Genomic DNA, 8,366 nt, shown 5'->3' on the forward strand with positions numbered 1-8,366 from the left:
CCACCGCCACCACCACCGCCACTGCCACCACCGCCACCGCCGCCACCACCTCCTCCTCCAGGAGCAGCAGGCAGCTCCGGGCAGCGAGGGAAGGACGGGGAGCAGCCCTCCCTCTGGAGCCGGGGCTCACCGGGTGAGTGCCATTGAGCGGGCAGTGGCTGGGGACAGGGAGCCGTGGGGTTGTCTGTGGCAGCGAGCTGGCATGGGGCTTTGCTGGTGGGATCTGCCCAAAGGGCTTGAGCAGGTGGCTGTTGGCGTGGAGTAAGTTTTGTATTTGTTTGTGAGCTCTCGGCTTTGCTGCATCGTGGAAGAGGGCAAAGAGCCGAGAGGGAGGCTTGCCGCTCGTCCTGCAGTGCTGCGCGCTGTGGGCAGAGGTGCCTGCTGCTCTGCCGGACTCTAGCGTGCTCGACGAAAGGTCATTTTAATCAGAGTCGTCATTTTATGGTCAAAGCTGAACTCTGAAAAGTAACCATAGCTACTCTTTCATCGCCTGTTAATGAAGTATCATCCTCTGGGATGAGATAACCGTCTAAATATAGTTGTCTTATAGCTGTGAGACGTGAGTATGCACACATACATGCTCTCCTTTTCTTTCTCTCCCGCAGGATTTAGACCTGTTTATTTTCATTCATGTACATACAAAGTGTGAGTGTTTCTGCACATACATGTAAAAGTGCAGAGTTTGGGTATGCATATACATATCTGTGATCATTTTTCCCCCAGAGTGGGAAATATTCTTACTACAGCATGTCAAATACTCCCCCAAGGAGGCAAAGCATCAGCTGGATGCTGCTGTATCTACTTGCAGCCTAGAAACCGTACCGTATGGAAAGCAAACACTGAAATATACATGCTGCAATAATTCTGTTAAATAAAAATGGTAATCTGACTTTTCCCAGACCTGTATTACCCTGCAGGCAGTGTGGGTGTGTATGATAGGAAGTGAATGCTACTACTCAAAATAATGGTGTGGTTTAAATAGTCACCCTTTAGCTTTCCTCCAAGGCTGACAAGAATTAATGGAGAAAATAAAGTGCCATTTTAAGAGACGGCGTTCAGGGCAGTAATCATGTTCTAGCTCAGGAAACTTCCGGATATTTAGAAGAGCAAGCTGTATTTTTGCGGCATTTGCTCTGAGAGGATTACAGCTATACCACTGAGAGTCTGAAAAGATTTTTCTTAATGTTTTATTTTACTTTCCCAGTGTTTGAAAGGGAGTCCAGGAAGCAAGGTCAAAGTTAGAGAACTGGATGTGACATCAGAACTCTCATTTTTCCTGTTATTAAGCCCTGTGGGGCTGCTGAAATAGCACTTTCTTCCCTTGCGGTCCAGCTACTTGCCGTGTATGTCCTGACTTTACCACCTGAACCGCATGTGTTTCTCCTTGATCCACCACGGCAGGTAACCGTTCAGCAGTGCCGTGCTGCCAGAAATGCTCGCTGAGCCCGTGCGAGGAGGAAATCTTACCAGAACTGCTGAAATTACCCCAGAAAGACCATTTGCAGATTGACTCCGCATCCTCAGGTAACTAACAAGTTTACAGACTTCAGCTTGTTGGGTATGCCTTCAGAGGCACGGGGAATTACTTGGATTAGTGTGGAAAGGAGTTGAAGCTGGAAATATGATTTTATTCTATTGAAAAAAGCAGTGGGACTACAAGGAGCGAGACAGGAATAGTCACTCAATCGTTAAGTCTTGTGTCTTCATGCCCTCATGAGAGCTTCAGATGCGTGTGCCTTGCACACACGTGTGCCCAGGGAGAATCTGCAGTTAGGGAGATCTGCAAAGCAATTATCAGACTAAAAGAAAGGCAGTTTTAAAGTGCAAAGCCAGCAGACAGCAGCATGGCTGTGGGTCCTCACCTTTCCCCGGGTCAGTTAAAGGGGGCTCTCTCTGCCTAAGCGAGGAATAAGACTCGGTACTCTGGAAGGACTGCAATCGATTGGCAGTCTGTGTGAAATCCTGGGGCTGGTACATGTTTTCGAACCACATGTTCACCTGCCTGTGGTCTGGTAGCTTTGCATTATTAACTGGGAATCCCACGGTGGGACCAGCTACTTTTTCTGCCCCTGAAGAGGGGAAATGCAGCAGCATAGCATGTGAAATCAGAGGAAGGTTTCAGCTGAGCACTCCCTAATTGCAAGTGCTGCTGAGGTTAGAGACGGGGGAATTTATCGCTGCAATTTGACAGCAGTCGCAAGGACATGATGATATTTCCTACCATGTCAAATACCCTGCTGATAATAAATGCCAACTTCTGTGTGCTCAGAAGCCTCAGGTTTTCTATTTGTGCATGCAAGAGATGCTCAGAAATGGTTTCCATCTCAGCCAGTTTTAGCTTACGTATTGATTATCCTCCCTTATGCTGCGATAGGGAACCCTGCAGGGCGCCGGCACATTTGACTGGCCACCTTCTGCACACAGTGTCGGCAGGTCTGGCTTGGCCAGCGAGCTCCTGTGCTTACCCCCTGCAGATGTCTGCATCAATAAGCCTGTAGTACCTGCTTGTCAACCCTTTTCACTGCAGCACCGAGCAGGCAGGGATGAATTTTGTTCCTGAGGAAAGGTAGGAGAGGTGGAGGCACAGACAGGTGTGGGAACGCTCCCAAGGTCTCACGTACGAGCTCTGGGGCAGAGCTGCTGTGCAGATCTGGGGTTTGCAGATCCCTCTCCATTGCCTGAGATGGAAAAGCACAAGCTGCATTTTTTTTTTTTTTTTCCCCCCCCCTGGCTGTTCAATCATTTGTTAAACTCCGTCTTACCTCCTGTCTGGGCTAGCTCGCAGCCCTGTGGAAATCACCCAGCACTAATTCATGCCAAAGAGGGGCTCTTGTCGCTGGGGTGATGCGGGAGCGCATGAGCCAGATGAAGAGAATTTCTTGCAATTTGCAGTTCAACTGTGAAGTTGCTGTGTTATAAATCTGTCTCCAACCCAATTTAGATAAGATAACCCTCTATCCAAACATGCCTAATAACTCTGTGGGTACCATGCCATAGAGCACTGTCATTATTCCTGGAGAAATAAATTGGAACAGGCACATTTTGCTCTTTTGAAAGTACAATTAAAGCCCTCGCGAAGCTGCGTTTGAGAGATCCGGGCTTGAGACAGAGACGTCTATTCCCTCGCTGCCGTGTGTGGGATTTATGTTTCAAACTTCCATTAGCGTTAATGGCAACTACAGCTGCCGTGCTCCGATGTGCCGTGCATTCAGAGCAGGCATGCACCGGCGGGGTGTAAACACTGGCCAGGATGAGCAGGCAGTGCCTGCCCGGTGGATCCCGAGCCCTGGCAGCTCTGCCCGCTCTTGCAAATTTTACCGAGTCCTTGGTGACTAGCAGAGGGCTTGCAGCTGAACACTGGTGGGATGCTGAATGTGCTTTTTCCGAGGTTCATCCAGGCTGGAAGGACAAACCTCACACTGAGGACTCAGCGCTACACTGGTTAGTCCCCGTGGGGAAATTTGGCCCCGTGCCTTGACTTGTGGTGTAGCGCTGAAAAAAAATGTAATGTGATTAAGATGTATCTGTCTCTGAGCTTGACTGAGGCAGAGGCAGTGACTCATACCACCTTGCTGTAACTGTCAAAACACTTGGCTTGCGAGAATAGCCTTCTACACAAAAAGCACTGATTCAATATGTTTATATTTAAACAAAACACTAAGGGTCTGATTCACTGCGGCATTACTACAGCCTTGTATGCCTGTAACCTCAGCCAAGCAGCCCTTAGGCACGCACAGAACTGGTCTGCTCTGACTTTCAAGCTAAGTATGAGAGAAAGGCTTGGTACTTGCAAACCTCCTACAGGGAGAGGTGTCCCTCCTAGGCTTTAGCATCGGTGCTGGTGTCGAGGGCAGAGTGCAAGGGCACAGTTCATGCTCTTATTCCCCTGAACCTGCAGAGAGATGTGTGGACATCACCAACAGCCGGAAAAGATGACGATGACGACAAGACGGGTGGTGACGGGATGGCAGTTACACAGAGCACAAGAGCAGACCTTGAGCTTCTGTGGAGCCGCCCTGTGATGGGACTCACCTTCGGATCACTTTCTCTTCCTGTTGCTGCAGACGTGCAGGCAGCACCCCTTCCCTCCCGGAGAGAGGAGGTAGAAGTTGAGCCACCCGTGACAACCCATGGGAGCTGCTGGGCTGGGGAAGTGGGTACCCCAAGCCCTGCAGATTTGGAATTTGCTAGCAGCTAGTGTGGTGTCGAGCAGCCTATGGCTACTTTGCTGTTAGAGTTTAGCCTTTCACTTACAAGTAGGAACACATTTAAAACCAGCCTTACAGCCCAGAGATGCTCTTGGTGTTCATTTGCTGGTTGCTTCCCTTCCTTGCTGCTAAACCGAGTTATGGGGGGTCATCATAACTTTGCTGCTTTGTCTGATGTAAGGTCTTTAGGAATTTAAATACAGCTGACCACTTTGCACACAAGGGGTATGTCCCAGGCTGGTGCTAAATGTAACTCCAGAAAGGGGGTGCTAGTTGGGTGCTCGATGAACCCGCTGCCAGGATGATCATATGTGTCCCTCTGCAAAATATAATTCTTTCCATCTGGTTCTGCCAGCCAGCATCAGCCTCTAGCCTGTGGCACGTGCTAAAACACAGCCCTCCCTCCCTCCCTCCCTCCCTCCCAGGGTGAGGGTGCCAGTGCTCCAGTGGCTCCTTGCCTTCTCCTGGCTTCCTGCTCTTTCCTGGTGTCTCCAGGACCACTCATGCTCAGGGGGTGCTGAATGTCCCACTGTCACCCTTCATCTCTGGGACAGGGAGAGGAATTCCTGTGGCTGGGAGCAGCAAAGGAGGGGTTTGTGCGGAGCTGGTGGAGCTGAAGGACCAAACCGCAATGCTCTGCATGCTCTGGGTGTCTGTCTTGCTCCTGCACTTGGGCTGATTTTCTGCTTCTGCTGCATGCAGGCAGTGCTAGGTCTGTGCTTCCAGCCTTTTCATTGAAAACCACTAGGGAGCAAGTTTTAGCATTGAGAGGCTTGGTTTGAAGGGGAAGGATGGGCCCATGGTTGGCTCATCAACCTGTATGCTAGGTTTGGCTCCTTTCCCAGCTCGGATGGCCTGGGTGGCTGCAGGAATGTCACTTCATCTTTCTGTACCTTTGTCTTCCTCAGAGTAGTGTGAGAAGAACGGTAACATTCTCCCATCCTACGGCGCTGGGAGGATAAATGCATTTGTGGTTGCACTCAGGTAACACAGCAGTGGGGTTTTCACCTAGGAGAACCTAATATGAGAGTAATTAAAAGTCCAGGATGTCCAGGCTCTGGTGCAATTCAAATGCTAGAATAAAACCTACAAGCAGTGAAGGTTGCCACGTATGAATTTAAACCAGTGTTTGCAGCTACTCAGCCCTAACAGACCACAGCCATATCCTTGCCCTTGAGAGCTGAGGTTGGTGCAGGGAGCATCTCTGGCGTGTACGGTGCTCCAGGATGACTAAAACGTAGCGTTGTCCCACTGCAAGAGTGATGGTCCCTCTCCTGGGGAAATGCTGCTGTTTCGTGCAATCCGTATCAGGCCAAGTCCCAGAGCAGGGTTGTGGGTCTTGGCTCCAAATGGGTTGTTAATCCACCAGTCAAGAGTTCTCTGCTCAGATTTATAACATCCTTTATGGGAAACCTCCATCCTCACAGACTTGAAATTCGGGGAGAAAGCACAAGAAGGCTCTCTTATGAGTAGATTTCTTCTTCAGCCCCTTCTTGTGGATTTTTGATGTAGAGGAAGGAAGGGAGGGCACGTAACTCTTTCCTGACAGTGAAGGAGAGATGCCACCAGTCCCTGAAATAGTTGTGTGGGTATCTTTTCACTCCCACCTGCAGCTAAGCCTGAAGGAGCCCCCCATGTCCCGTGGCGGGATCATTCCAGTGACATGAGGTCTGTGTTTTGGCAACGCAGTACATTTTGGCTTTTCTGCTGTGGCAGAGAAGCAGTCCAGAATTAAGTCCTTTATTTCCTCAGAAAACCTAACTTTCAAGTGCCCCCATGAGAAGATCTCAATTTGGGGAAGAAAACGTATCCCATAGGACCTGACTTAGGGTTACTCTCAAAAGTGGCTCCAGTTGACTTAGTGCATTTAAAAGCAAACAATAGAAATTTCTTACAAAAGAGAGGGTTTGGGAGGTGATGATGCCACTCGCAAGTGCACATGCCTACTTGTATTGCATAGTGAACAGAAAAGCAAAACTCAGTCCTGGCTCTCACAGGGACCCAGTGTTCACCAGACTGTGTACTAGCGAAGTTACAGGTCTCATTAAGATGCTGAATGAGCACCATGCCATCTTTCCATAGAGATAAGCGAGCTCCAAGCACCCAGCAAAGCCTGGCTGTGGTTGTGCGGAGAGCCCTGGTCCTCTGCAGGGCTCTGCTCTGGGGCAGCAGACCTCCACTGGGCTCTTGTCACAGGACAAAAGCCCAGTAGTCATTTCTCTTAGCCCCAGGGCTGAGCCTCCGTCCTCTGTGCCCTGAAAAACTGAAGCAACCCAGAGAACAAACCAGCTCCATCACCCTCTCACCGAGCTGGGGCTGTCTTGCTTCTCCGTGACGACACTACCATCTAGTGAATATGCTCTGTATTGGTTTTCCAGGGAAACCACGAAGCTCTGTGCGTGATGTGTGGAAATTAAAACCCATCCTTATCCCTCACACACTCCAGTGTAGCAGAGGGACCCCTGTTCTGCAGATGAGTGGCCTCATCCCGGTCCCTTCTGCAGTGCCTGGAGACCTTCCCGGCTTGGGCATCTCTCTCGCCCTGCTCTGCGAGGCCGTGGTTGGCCAGGGGTACCCTGCTTGGTTGTAGGACCTTGGAGACCCTGCCCGGCAGTGGCAACCTGTGTCCAGTGCTGTGGTTGTCACTCCGGAGCAGGGCTTGCTGTGCTGACAAGCCTCAGGGTGCCGGCTCAGAGATGCCTTCACATTTGCCAGCCTCTCAATTATTTTTCCAGTGGGTTGAGGGCTGCAGGTGGAGGCTGAGTGTGGTCCTGGCTGCGTACCACCTCTGGACCCCTCCTTCCCCTACACACCCCGGACCGTGACATTACAGCCACCATGGCAGCAAGCGTTACTGAGACTCTTTTTCTTCTTCTTTTGTGCAGAGCTGATCTGATCGGGGCCTACCAAAGACATTAACGACGTCGAAAGTAGCCTACTTTAAGAGAAAATATGCAGAAGAAGAACATTTACATCAAGATTACCATGAGTATTGTCCAAAAGTGAGTAACTCACTCATTCCAGACCCCATCCTCCCCTGGTTTCATTCCTCGATGCTAAAGACCCATTTGCTTGCGCTTTCCTCCCCAGCACCTGATACTACCCGAGGACCGGACTTGTATTCTAAAACTTTCTCTCCAGAAACTCCGATTCCTGGATGACCCTGAAGCCTATCTCCGTAGGTCTGTATTAATTAACAATCTGTTGAGGAAGATTCACCTAGAGACAGAGAGGGAGAGCTATGAATACTTTAAGGAGGCTCCATGTTATAGGACTGCTTACTCTGACGCACGAAAACGGCTGAAATTTATGGTGCAGGAGTGCTGTTCCCAGTCGCTCTATTATGAAGAGCTGCATTCGTATCGCATCGTGCCTTACTCTGCAGAGAACGCCGTTTATGGAATGGGCTACACGAGCAGCCACTTGGAGCAAAATTCGCAATTGCTTATTTATAAAATGAATTAAAGTAGCTGTTAGACCCACTGATGTTTGTTTCTGAATGCTTGAACTGCTTATTGAGATGTTAAGATGAGGCACTAATTGCAGATATACTTGTGATCAAAGGCGGATGCGTTCAGAGCTGAGTGGAAGGTACTTTGAATAATGCTCTGCAGTCCCCGCTGTTAACCCCCTGGTTATGAAGTACCTTGACATACACACAGAGCTGGTGCAATACGGAGGTCCTTATCCGCAGAGACTGCGTGCAATGTGTTTTGTAGAAAAAAAAAAGCTGCATTTAAGTTATCTGTGTGTACAGACAGACATTCAAAATCACTTTGCAGTTAGATTGTGCCATTCCCGGTGGAAGGGGAGCCCCCAGAGCAGTGGAGTAGTCTAACAGTGAGGAGTAAAATGCAAGTTATTTACTGTAAAGGTATAGATAGAAACTTTCTTTGAGAAATGCTTTGACCATGAAGGAGTCAGTGCCAAAGGAAACAGCCTTTTGCTTAGGATTTTCCGAGACTTAACTCGCTTGCTACTTACACTCTATACTGAGATTTGCAAGGGTTTGGTTTTTTTTTTTTTGAATAATTGCATTCACCTTTTACTTATATTATTTCTTAGCTGGTATCTACTTTGCTATTTTAATACAAACCAGAATGACTCACAGGAAAGATTGTTTCTTCAGCCCATCATCAGTGTTTCCTTAACTTCATT

The 8,366-nt window shown here is 49.2% G+C and overlaps 1 long non-coding RNA gene across 1 annotated transcript; it reads left to right on the forward strand.

The window, feature by feature from the left end:
- Positions 1-1,400: 1,400 nt before the first annotated feature.
- On the forward strand, positions 1,401-7,690 carry LOC104167919. The gene is made up of 3 exons (XR_696507.1): positions 1,401-1,524; positions 7,094-7,210; positions 7,299-7,690. It is a non-coding gene; the product is annotated as an uncharacterized LOC104167919 (long non-coding RNA).
- The last annotated feature ends 676 nt before the right edge of the window (positions 7,691-8,366 follow it).

The sequence above is a fragment of the Cariama cristata genome, unplaced genomic scaffold, assembly GCF_000690535.1.
Source record: "Cariama cristata isolate BGI_N322 unplaced genomic scaffold, ASM69053v1 scaffold4729, whole genome shotgun sequence".
In the NCBI taxonomy this organism is placed as follows: Eukaryota; Metazoa; Chordata; class Aves; order Cariamiformes; family Cariamidae; genus Cariama; species Cariama cristata.